The 13956-nt window shown below is 27.5% G+C and overlaps 2 long non-coding RNA genes across 2 annotated transcripts; one reads left to right on the forward strand and one right to left on the reverse strand.

Moving 5' to 3' along the window:
* Nucleotides 1-270: 270 nt before the first annotated feature.
* Nucleotides 271-7699, reverse strand: LOC126551248 (uncharacterized). The gene is made up of 3 exons (XR_007605117.1): nucleotides 7399-7699; nucleotides 4821-5057; nucleotides 271-403 (listed from the first exon to the last, which is right to left on the reverse strand). It is a non-coding gene; the product is annotated as an uncharacterized LOC126551248 (long non-coding RNA).
* Nucleotides 7700-8869: 1170 nt separating this feature from the next.
* On the forward strand, nucleotides 8870-13754 carry LOC126551240 (uncharacterized). Its single transcript, XR_007605103.1, has 4 exons — nucleotides 8870-9184; nucleotides 10333-10424; nucleotides 13154-13429; nucleotides 13641-13754. It is a non-coding gene; the product is annotated as an uncharacterized LOC126551240 (long non-coding RNA).
* Nucleotides 13755-13956: the final 202 nt, after the last annotated feature.

Raw genomic sequence — 13956 nt, forward strand, 5'->3', positions numbered from 1 at the left:
ATTAATAAAAAAATAAAAAACTTGAATTTACTTAATTTATAAACACGCCATATCCATATTCCGAAAAACATCGTCTTTTCGCTTATTGATTCGTTCAATGTTGATAGCTTTCTATTGATCGCATTAAGTCTGCGTTGAAAATGAAAGAGGCTCGAACTCCGATTCCCTACGTGGTCTGTGGGCGTATATTCGAAAATCTGGCGATTACATGCGCTTATGGCTCGTCTTCAATCTTCATAGCAGTGTTTTTTTTTTATCCTGACGGTGATAGTTACCGTCTATTGCTGTTTAAGTCGTACGTCTAGGCAGCGGTGATGGTTCAACCAATTACATCCCACCCCTGTTGTGTCGACTACAACGTCGGTGCCGCTGTCGAATTCATAAGTTGGTTAACTTTTTGAACCTAAGATTATATTATAAAGTCTATAATATTAAGTTAAAATATAACATTATAAATCATTTGATTATATAGTCATCGATAATATTAATTTTGTAATTTTTAGATATTGTCTGAGTTTAGGAAGTATTAAACTAAATATTTCAAAAATGTATTTAAATTAAAAATTTAGAAGCTTCACATCAAATGAGTGATTCTAGGTACAAAAATATGGTCTGTAATTAATTTAAATCAAATTTTGTGAAGTTTCAATTTAATTAGTTTTGTAAGTTACACATAAAACGGGGACGAGCGAACTTTACGAATAATTATATATTTGTTTGATTTGAAAATGTTATATCGATACGACATTTAATATTTTGTCATTTATTCGAGACCCACCCTGTATATCTGTATATAACTATATAAGACTGAAGGTTAGCAGTAAAGACTCACACATAGGTAACAGTGTGTCTACACAAAAACCCATAACTCATAATTATATTATCGTATCGTTCGGCCGAAGCGAAACCTACACCCGCCGCCGTTGCTGGACTGAACTACAGACGGTTGTATCATAATATATAATATATTAATACGGGAGACCACACCGGGTAACCGCGAACAGCGGTATCTTATTTTAAATATAATCCAATAAACCCGTTTTCGACGTGTAGATATGTTATTAACGATCGAGATTTCGCATGAATCATTTTATCCCACAAATGGTGACAATGTTCTCCGATGGCGGTTATCTCTCTCATACACACAAACACCAATACAAAGCGATTCTTTAAAGATAACACTCATTATTTCAAAAGTATTAACGTTTCGGAAATATAATATAATATTTATTGTAATCCGAAACGGATTTTTATTTTCCGAAAAGACCAATCTATAAAAATCAAATTTAACACGATAAATAATTGATTAGTTAAACCTTTTAAGTTATGAGTATTTAAAGTTTAGACGAGAGAAGCAATAAACCAATCAATTTAAAATTGTTAGTTGTTAAATTATAGGTATATTTATATATATATATATTTTTTTTTTAATGAGAATTTGATTAGTAATATTATTAAGCAAGTACTTATCAATTATTAAAATGCAGAATTACCAAAAATTATTCATTTTAACGCGTATTGTGTTTCTGGAAATTATTTCATTCCCGCACCTCACTGTTAATTATTCCAGAAATAGTGGTAACCCAAATGTGATAAGATATGTTTGCGGGGAATATGTTATTTTTCTTAAAGTGATATTTTGCAACGATCGTATATAGTTTGCGCATCACTTAAAAAGTTCATTTCGATCTTTTTTAAAGACAGTTGAGTTCGATTTTGGATTATATAACTTCCTTGTAGATCACCTGCTCTAAGATACTCTACTTCAATCATCTAAACTTTAAATACTCTAAAGCCATGACTCAAGGATAGCTAATTACCTACTAAAAAAATATTCTGATTCGGAATATGTAATAAAAAAAATATGTACTATATCATTCAAAATATTAGAAAGTAGAAACTTAATAAAACGCCTCCGATAAAAACACAGAATAAATATAATTTTTAAAACCGGGTGCTTTATGTCGCTTTTACTTAATCATAAAGAAATATTCTTCTTCTCTACTGCGCGGTGCTGTAAAAAGGAGTTTATACTTGTTTACGGTGAGTATTAATTGTTACACAATGATTTTTAAAATGGATTTTGTGATTGTACTATTGTTATTACTTATTAGTATTATTACTTAACAGTGTACATAATATGAATACGGTTAACTATTATATATTATTATTATTTACTTCATATATTTTGTATTATTAATTAATTATAGTTATAATTTGATGTAACATTAAATTATTACTGTAATTGATTTATTTCCAGTGTAAAAAAATGGCGCTATATTTGTACATATTATAACGATGTTTTAATTTTATTTATGACAACACTATTTACAGGACAATCGTCATTAAAATAATTAACTTCGAAACAAGAATAATATCATTGGTTATAAATGTTATAACTTATAATATAGGCAATGTTATACATTGTGCCTTTTTGTTAGTTTTAAATTATCAATATTCAATAATATAACCTATTGGTTTATTGTATTTGAACGCAAAACTATGATTTAATTTAAATAATTTCGTCCATCTTAACTTTGATATTTTCCATATTATGTATACTTCGAAGTATACGAAATCATAATTTAGATCGCTAAAGTTTATATAATGTTTATTGTATATAATATATATATATATTTAAATGTTTTATACCATTACAGTATTTTGAAATTTTGAAATAAACTGCAACCATCAAAAAAATGCATGCTAAATAATATGATATTCATTTAAAATATTATTAGTTATTTTTTTTTACTGTTATATCCTGTGTTCATTTCAACAGTATTATATACAACAAATACAATCTCTTTTCTCTATAAATTTGATATCGCACACTTATATACGAATTTCTATAAAATTAATTTTATAAAACAGAAATATTATAATTAAATGTTACATAGATAGTTTAATATAAAACAAATTGAATAGTTTTTATTGAATAACCTATTGAATTCGTTGACTTTTCCTAGAACATGATTTTTGTTGTTTTATTATATTTTAATTTTGTTCATAAACAATTAAAATGTACACACCCCTACACAGTATAACAATGTAGTATTGTTTCGTGGTAAACAAATATACACATTTATACACGTGTATACAAGAATAAAATAACACTTTTTTAAGCTACCACTGTGAATTTTACTCAAAATTATGTTAATGTTTTTTACCCCAAACAACTTTTCAGACATGTTTCTCTCGAATATTTTTATTTTTTTTTTTACTCTATTCAGACGTCCAAGCATAAAACTTTTTGGTCTACCATCAACTGAACACGTATAGAATTTCAAATTTATAGCAGGAAACGACGATTGAAAAGCTTTTTTAGACCAAAAATGTGTTTTCGGATTAAAATATATACACGCAGTCAGTATACAAAACCAATATACACGCTGGTATTGATAAAATATTATGTAAATCGGTGTATGTACAAACTTTTTCGATTGACTTGTTTGCTATAAAAAAAAAAAAAATACTAAAAATTTGCGTAGTAAAAAAATATATCCAAGTGAAGTGTACTTAGAAACTATACATAAACATCTGTACATACACTAAAATATTACAAATTTATTATACCGTTTATAGTTGTATAACATATAATTACAATGTGTAAAATTCTAATAAAAATATTAATTTATTAAATTATAAAACATGTAAGACGATATCACATTAATTACCACACAGTATTGTTATTGAATATAATCAGCTTTGATTTTAACTTTTAAGTCTACAATGTGATAAATATAATATAACTACCCTGCGATCGAAACTTTATTAATATCTAGAAAGTTATAAAAACACAACACGTAGTTATGCTTTATCAGTTATTGTTTTATTTTATCTGATTCAGATTCAAACAATCGACTAAAATAATTAAAAGAAATAAAAAGACATTACAATTTTAGCTATATAATTTAAAAACTGTAATGTAAAACATGGAAAATTGAAAAATGTTATGAATGAAATACGACTACCCTATTAAAAATAATGATCCGTGATTTAGAATTTTATAATCACTTTTCTTTTCATAAATTAATTCAACTGTACATATTTAGACATGCTTGCAATTGAAAAAATATGTCAATAACTAAAATTTGTTAAAAAAAATTGATAAATATAATATTCACATGTATTGTGCATAGTGTGTAGATAATCTATGTATAAAAAAAATATACAACAAATTGTGCTAAACGTAGCTTGTTTTCTTCTAAATGTTCTATTTTTTTATAACTATTATTATAAATTGTTGTTATTGACGAGGTCGCGCAATGTATATAAAACGTATTTCATCGTCTCACGATCACGCTGACGCATAATGTTCAGTGTATATATATATATATATCGATTTCGGCGACGCCTGCAGATAATATTTAGTGGTGGCGCCAACATAATATAGGCTCAATTTGAACGCATATATATATTATATATACATTGGCTCCAGAGCTGCAGAGGTTATAAAAAGATCTATTATTTTAATAACGCTTATAAAACTAGCTATAGAATTACAATAAAGAAAACCACAGGAGTGGTTGACGCTTGTTTTCTCAGTTTACCAAGAAAATTCGAAAGATAAATAATTTTAATAACGATTCATTATATTGCATAAATATGTATAATAAACTTAAAAATAAAACCTATTGAAAATGTTTATGTTTTCGTGTATTTACGGTAAACCGCAAGGATTTGTGAAAAACATATTATATTTTTAGAACTTAGGTACTGCAAACTAAACCATAATCTTTAAGGTATTACAATAAAACAACCCTATTATAATTATATATTACAAACTATTTATGAGTGGTAAACATTTTTTCTTTTACCTGTTATCAGTGTGTAACGATTAACGGTACGAGACTCGTGAAGTTTTTTTCATCCGTCTGCAGAATAGGTGAACAAATCATATGAGTCTTTGTTACTTTGAATAATATTACGTTGCTGCTTTACTTGATGTTTTGCATCCCTCTTGGATGAGCTACACGTTAGATTAGTTACATGTTCGCAATTATAGCTCTTCTCATTTATTATATCACTTTAAAGTTTAAACTTTACAAACATATCTAAAGTGAATAAGACGCAATCAGTTCACCAAACACAATTTATTTAATTTAACAGTCATAATTTAATACAGTATTATGATATTTTCAAATTAACGAAAAAGTATATACCAGGGGTGGCCAAATCGCGTCTCGCGAGCCGCATGCGGCTCGCCACATATACTTTTGCGGCTCGCATCTTATCGTACCTAACATTTTTATAAACAATTTTTTTGTAATATGAATTTATATTAATTTATAATTTATAATAATATGATCTTTTTATTATTTTTTTTTTTTTACATTTATTTTGGCTCTTCCGTATTTATTAATACATTTGGCGGCTCGCGAGTCTCTTCTCGCTGGCCACCCCTGGTATAGTGGTATATACTATACGAATAAACCACGTAAGTATACTCAAAGAAATTTAAATAAAAGCATAATAGTAGTATATTATCCCATATAATAGCACGATGTATCATAATATATTTTGTGTTTTTCGTTTGATATACGATTAAAAAAGCCGTAATAGAATAGTAGAACAGTGTGATTTGAAAAAAATATTCTATATTATATATTATTATATGGGTGGCGATGGCGGGTGCGTATAAGGTCGTTCCGTCATCTTAACAATAATATGTAGACATTAAAAAAACTTGTGATGTAAGAAATTAACCATTTTTAGTATACCTATCAAAAGTTTGTATTTCATCAAAGTCCGAATACCGGGCTGAAATAAATGGTAGCTTATTCGTGTATAATACTCGTACATCATCATATTATAATTTATAATATCGTTGACGTTGAACAACTTCGACCGGAGACGCGATGACCGTAATAGGTTGGTACGTTCAAAATAATATTACGCGAACCTATGTAGGTATGTATTATAATACCGATTCGCATATTATATAGTCTCCGTCTATTCGTTCGTCCATCTCCAGTTTCGACGAGCGTGGTGGCATTCGGATTGCGTGCCTCGACACCACCCGTCTGTCTTATATTATATATTGCCATTTGACCTACCACGTGACTTGCGTACCTATTCATAATACACCTATCTTTACCATTAATAGGGAGGGGGGGTGAAATGTTTGGGGGGTGATAGTTCGCTGGGAAAACTCTGCTGTGGACTACATACATTGAAACTTATATATATATATATATATATATAGTATATACATTATAATATATTATACACTTGCAATCGCCTATATTCTATATTTACTTAAGTCTATCGTCTGATAAGCAGTTTTTTTTCATATGATTATGTGTTTTATTTCTGAAAACAGCCATAGCACACGTTCTCTTTCTCTCTCTCTCTCTCTGTTTACCTGATGCATATGTATATACATATAATATATATGTATACTGTGATGGTGGTCTGCATTTCTTGCTACGTGAACACAGAAAATTAAAATCATCATGTATCACTATATTCGTATTATTGTAAACAATGCACTGGGTGGGGTCACGGTAATAGGAACAACTCAAGATATTTTGAACGTTCAAAATTTTTATTTATATTTTCTGATAAAAAGAAGTGCCATTTTAAGTAATAAATTTAAAATTGAGAATATGACACCACCTTGTTTGTAAAACGAAGTAAGTTGGTCCAAAAAGTTTGAGCGAACGCGCTAAAAGAATTTACGAAGTTTTTGCTTTTATTGAATTTTTTAAGAGAACATACGATAAACGACACTCCACCGTTCCATGGTGAAAATCACGATATAAAGTATAAACAACAAAGTATAGGTATAATTTGGACTATTCGATAATTAGATTCTTCGGTAGGCACTAACGTAGCGTAGCGTTTAGTAATAATAATAATTTAATAACAATACTATGATAATATAGGTTGCTTACCACATCATCCGCAAAATAAAACCAAGGGAATCCAAATCTGGATATAAAAATACTAATCAAAAACGTGGAATTGTTCAAGATGCTTAGAAATAGTTCTAAGACCTATGTAAGTCCCCTCCCCACTTTTTGTATCTATATCCTATCTACAGATAGTAATATACATATAGAAGTGATAATTAACGTCCATAGTGGTTTTTATCATTATTTTTTTAATAATAATGCAATTTAACAGTTTCAGTACACTATTTATTCACACTGTTACGTATAGACTAGATTAAACATTAATTTGAATTATCTTATTCAAAGTAAACCGTTTATTATTTAGAAACATGATATTAACAAAACAAACAACAAAAGAAATATAAAAACGATTAACTTCTAGTAACGTATAATATTATATATTAAGATTTAGTATATAAATAAGTAATTTACGAGCGGCATTATTGAATGTACGGAATACGTGATTAGATATACTAAAGAAAAAATAGGTTCCACTTACTGTTGTCTGGATTACGATGATTCGATAGTCAAATTGGCAATTGCACTCCTTAGCCGTTTCAATCCGTTAGTCTTACACAAGGACAATAAGTGCATACGTTGATAAAAAAAAATCATTTATAAATGGTAGTAAAGAATGAATTTGTAAATAATAAAAGCAATTTTGTGTAGATCAATTTAAAAATGTAAATACACCTATTTAAATTGTTGTTTAAAACTTCTAAATCGAATTTAATAAAAATATTTTTAAGAGTTTTGAACTTTATAGTTATAAGTTTCATTATTGTCGATTATTAAATACCTTATCAATTTAGCAAATTGTGCTAAAATGTCGTTATAAGAAATCTAATATTTGTAATCTCCTTAAAAATATATAATACTGATGACAAATGGTAGAATTATAATTTCCATGAAATGAAATAGATAGTTTCGTTTTATTCTGTGTTTATTATCTATTTCAGTGTTTGCACATTCAAACAGTTGTACACAGTGTTTAATGTTTGGCCTCCGGAAAGGCTATTGGGAGTTAGTGGTACCAACAATTTGTTTATTTATAGTTATATCAAATGATTTTTTTGAAGTTATATATTTTATGAAGTTTACTACATAGTTTATTTTGTCAAACAATTTATACATACAAATATTAATATTAGTATATTACTATCACATAACTTGAATTTGTGTTTGAATTGTAAGTATTTAACAGTAAGTAGTAGGCAGCTTAATCGATTTGAGTGACTAGTTCAACGCACAAAACCAAAACAAGAATTTAAATAAAACGGACTGTTATATTGGTAAGTTGGCAATAGAATTCATTTTACGTTATCAATTTATAAATAAAGTAGGTACAACTGTATAGTTTAGAAATCCGGTTATTTACGAGTACGACGAATGTCGAATATATTAATGACCAGGTTATTAATTTGTGTATAAATTTGGAAATTTTGGTTACATTAAAATGTTAAGTTCTATAGAATATATTATAATTACAGTGAGTACAATTAGTTATACACAAACGATTATGATAAGATTATAAGAAGTAAGTACAAAATAATATACTTTTTCCGCACTGGTATTGTTTAAGTGATAACAGCATCGACTCCTAGTTATTGTAGTCTTTCGAGTGCGCTACTGTCGATAATATTCACACTCGGATTCTCTCTCGTTGACTTATTATATAATATATAAAATATGGAACCCGACGTAGAAATCTGACCAGACAGTTTTTTCATTAATTATTTTTATCTATTTAAACTTTTGTGTGTGTGTGTAATAATATCGACAAACGCTCATCGTCATCGTTGGTTTTCGAACGTATCATCGTAACGGCCCACTTATAGTGTGCACAACACACACACTACACACATTTTATATATTAATATTATATACGACATAGTACGTATGTCCTATAAAATATATATTTATGTATGTATGTGTGTGTGTGTGTGGTGTGTGTGTGTGTGTGTGTGTTTGTGTGTGTGTGTGTGTGTATTTGAGCGATAACGTTTTTGTCAATACTCCTCCGCCGCCTCACGCTCGACCGGATCGCGATTTGTTCGTCTGAAGTTTGAAACATATATTTTTGTCGTTATGAAAACAGAGTAATCTTCTTAAATTTTTATTTTTATTTTTTTATTATTACTTGTTTCTGCAGCGTATCGTCAGAAAGCATATTTTTATTTCTATCGATGAAATAATATCCTTTCGAGTATTCAAGAGTTTTCAAGTGATAGAGTGAGACGGCAGGATAAAACACACACTGGCAAATATTAACAGGAAACAACTAGGTATTTATATTGTATTAGCTTGCTCTCAAACTTTCGGAAAACGCGAAATTGATTTCCGCCAGCACTCGCGTTGTTTGACCGACCGATACTTTTTGTTAACATGGTATTATGGTAGCGTGTAGGTATAATAATAATATTAATAATATACAATAGCAAGATTCTTTATAAATTAATTCCGTATTATGTACAAATTATCCGAGTAATGCGATCCACTGTAATATACTATAATATACTAATATGCCAATGATTTGTTGGAAATATGTATTTATATAAATTATAACTTGTTGAATTATTTTCAAAGAACTATATAAAATCGCAACAATTTAACGAATACATATAAAGTGCTCAAATGGTAACTTATCCATTTCGGTTTTTATTCATCCTGCTGTTAACTTAAAATCGTTTTTCACAACAGACCGAAGGGTGTATTGAGAACATTTTTTTCTCATTTTGACATCATTATAGTTATTTTATGATTTTCTCGTAATATTACGTTTAATTTGTTTAAATTATATATTTTAGGTATGCTAAGAAATTCTGTACAACAAAAAATGTTAAATATTCACCTGACTTGTTAAATTTATAGCTGTTCTAAAAATAAAAACAGTTTAGGGCCAGAGGCGTTAATAAGGGAAGAATAAGGAGACTATTAGACTAAGATTCGATAAAAATTTGAATAACACCCAAACAACAATTTAAAAACATAGCATAAAAAAATATTTCTTAGATTTAATCGAGGATTTAATGAAATAAAAATGCCCTACTCTCCAAAAATCGGATCATATTTGTGCATATTGTCAGATGAAAAGCATATAATAATATAATATTGCTAACTAAAAACTTTTAACTAGGTTAAAATTCTGACTTATTTATAAAATACAAATTAATGTTTATTATTCATTTATTTTATTTTATTAATGCTAATAATTTTACAATATATATTGTATAATATAATATGTATTTGTATTTAATTTTTAAAATAAATATATAATCTGGGCCCTAGACTCTAGAGTACAACAAAATATGTGCTACACGATTATTAACTTGAGAGAAAATTATATGATAACAATTTCTTTTAGTTTTTTTTATCTTTTTATTTACTATTTATTCGTTAAAAATATCTCTACATCAGGAATTGTCTTTTTCAGTCATTGCGTGGGATTTCCAATAAATGTATGAGTGAACATTTTCAAATATACAATCATATTTTGGTTTTTATCCACTATAAAAAGAAACTTAGGTAATTTTATTTACTATTTATAATACCTAAAGAAAAGTATTTATTGAATTATCGTTTTTACAATATGTTTAATTTGTCAATAAAAACTATAAATAAATATTATAAAGTTGATAAGCGGTCTATCAGAGCGTTAGGTTGTTCAATCCGTACCTGATACAGCGTAAAATAAAATTAATGTTAGTTGGCTTTCAATCATTAGATACTATAAAATAAACGGCCCATGTTTAGTCTAACCATTAATGCTATAAATAAAATTATTATTGTTATAACACTTGTTACTTTTTTGTTCAAACCATACTTTTCCAATATTGCCTGTTACACCTAAATTTCAATCAAGACGGTTGCAGCTGTTTTAAACATATTTTGAAATAATTATTGTGATATATTTGTGTAGGTATTCATTTCGACTATAATTTGTCATTTAAAATTAATCATAAGCGAATATTAAATAAATCATACATGAATACATGATGATTGGCTTCATTAATAGAAATACTCAACAATTTAATAATTTATTTTTCTTTAAAACTTTATGTATTGTTCACTTGTACGTTATTACTTAGAATTTGGCTCCATTAATGTGATCACAAAATTTATTAACTCATATCAATAATCTTTATGTTGCTTAATACACATTTTAAATAGGTTAACCGTTATGTGTACCATTTTTGGTTTATGGATCATTTACCATTCGAGCTAACTTAAAAAGTAGCGAACATGCCTTATTTGCTAAGAATGCAATCACTTTATGAAAAAGTTTGAAATTTTTATTTAAGTTCATTATATGATTATAAAATGTGATTTTGCATCGAAATTAATGATTTTCAATCGTGTTCAAAGTATCGTACATATATAGCCCACTGACAATGTCAGATTTAAATATAATTCGATGATTAATAATAATTTCGTTAGTTAGGTAATATTGTTTAATAGTAACTATAATTAATAATACTAATTTTTTTAATAATTGCATTAAATTTATAAATTTATAATATTAATATAAATAAATACATTTTTGTTTTTTTTTTAAAATTTTTTTTTACCAAAAATATTGAGTTTATAAGATATCAAAAGGCTGATTGAAAATGTTGTCTGGTGGACTGAAGGATATTTTCCTGTGTTTAAAGTGTATTTACGTGTACCATATAGTAGGTACACATAACACTTTTTGGCAAAGTTCAGTGTACCAATAATTGTACACAAAAACTTATTAAAAAAACAATAAGAGTACACTAAAAATGATACTCGTGGTTCACCAGGAAATGTACCGAAAAATAACGTAGCGGTTAACCTGATTTAAAGAAAGTAGTATATACTAAGATTTATGACTAATATTTCTATATCTATTAAAGCTTATAATGTTGTTCAATATTCTATTGGTCTAGATTCCTTGATCATAATAAAACAATTGGAAATTGTAATATTTTAATATGATTTAATAAATGGGAATATCGATGGCCAATAATTATTGGTTCAAATCGTACAATTACGTATTCGCTTTCCTTCATATTTTTGTAATAGTAATGGTAAAAAATTATTTATTGTCCCATATTTTTGAAAAATGCTGATGCTGGTTCATGTTGCCTTCCTGCTTTAAACATATAGCTAATAAAATGTCCTCTTCATTAGATTTTTTTCATCAAATCATGACAGCTTTTATTTTAGTTTTTTCACATTTAATTAGGTTATAAGGCACCTTGGTCTAATAAACTGTTTGTAAATAAATAAAATAAAATAAATAATTATATCGTATACAATATTGTATTATAATTTTATATTACTGGCCATCTGGCCACTAGATAGGTTGTTTTATACGTTGAATTCATCACGGTCCAATTAATGGCACTAGGAAATTTCTTATGAATATAGAAACAAAATTAGTTTTAATATTACATTTTCAAAGGAATATTAATTTATTACGATACAAGTACCTATCGTCGTTCGTAGTTAAAATATTTTATTAATATGCACACGAATAACGCTTATGCGTAATTCAAGGAACATATATATTATTATTTTTACGTCGTTATTAAACAATGTTGTATCGTATAATATTAAATCGAACAAATGGTTTTTTTTGTACCTGAAAGGGGGGGGGGTCGTGTAAAAAAAATAATGACTTTCCCGGTTTCGGGATAGTGTTGAAGAGCTCTTGTAGTGACTGAATGATATATTAAAATATAACTATCCTCGTACACTATACTTGTTCTCTGTGAAAATATGATCAGAAAGAAATGCGAAACCCGTGTCAAGAGACCACGACATCTTAACATAAAGGTGAAATTGTTATTTTTTCCTCCGATTTGAATATACTTAACTTTTTCACAAAATTTACATCCAAAAATATTTGCTGTTTGTTTATAATACAATATTACAACCAAGGTATCAATATTTATGGTTTCTGCAGTAGTTCTATTAGGTCCTAAAACACACATTTCAAGCCACTCGAAAGATTTTATTTCCGAATCATAATGTTTGTAGTGGGCAATGATTTAAATTGTATTTTTTTTTTGTCATTACTTATTTACAAATGAATATGTCATGTATTACAGACTTAATAATAGAAAATATTAGACAAACAAATCAGCATTCCAAAATTATGTTTGATAAATATTTGTTAGAAAATTATAATGTTTACGGTAAAAAACATCATACTAAGAGATACTCATGTTTTTTTTTTATTTTGAACCAAGAACCATTAAATAAATAACTTATTATCATTACTGTAGAATGGAAACGACAATGCGAAGACGTTTCGGTAACAGCTTCAATGAAATATAAGGAACACTGGGCGTATCGTCAAGATAAGTCCTAAATATAATAGTTAGCCTTTGCTGTACAGGGAAGTACAAAATGTCACTTGAAGAATTCGATTGGTCCCCAAAATAATGTAATGTGCGTGACGGAAACGAACAAAACGGGAATAAAAAAAAGCCAAATAATCATCGTTGCGGAATAGGAGACGGTGAAATATGTGTTGTTATCGGAAAAATATTGTTATTGAGGTTTGTTGATAGCATTTAACTTCTAACGTATTAAAACATACAATTTTTTTCCATTGCCTACTTATTTTATCGCTAAATTTTTAAAAAAGTTATGAATTATAAGATATAAATCAAATTACATTTATGAATATTATAATTTTCATCTAAAGTTTTTTAAGACTTTGAAATTAAAAAGTTAACCATTAAGGCAATTGAGTATCATTCTGCTTAGGAATGGATGGAGTTGGTGAATTACAGAGAAAATCTCGATGGCCGATAATGAAAGTATGGTCATAATTTTATTTTTTTATAACAATAATAAATTAGTATAAACATTAGTAGAAAATATAATTTAATCGAATTATTAAAACATACAGTAGCTGTAGCAAACGTATAAGAAATCTTAAAACTTGGTATATTTGATATACTTAATTATTAAAGTAATTTATTCTACTTTTAGTATTTCGGCCGGTTGATATAGTTTTTGATGAAAATATTGCATTTATTATATTTTCAGTGCAACTTTAAAGTTAATTACACCTTACTGC

This window comes from Aphis gossypii, chromosome 3 (assembly GCF_020184175.1).
Source record: "Aphis gossypii isolate Hap1 chromosome 3, ASM2018417v2, whole genome shotgun sequence".
Classification (NCBI taxonomy): domain Eukaryota; kingdom Metazoa; phylum Arthropoda; class Insecta; order Hemiptera; family Aphididae; genus Aphis; species Aphis gossypii.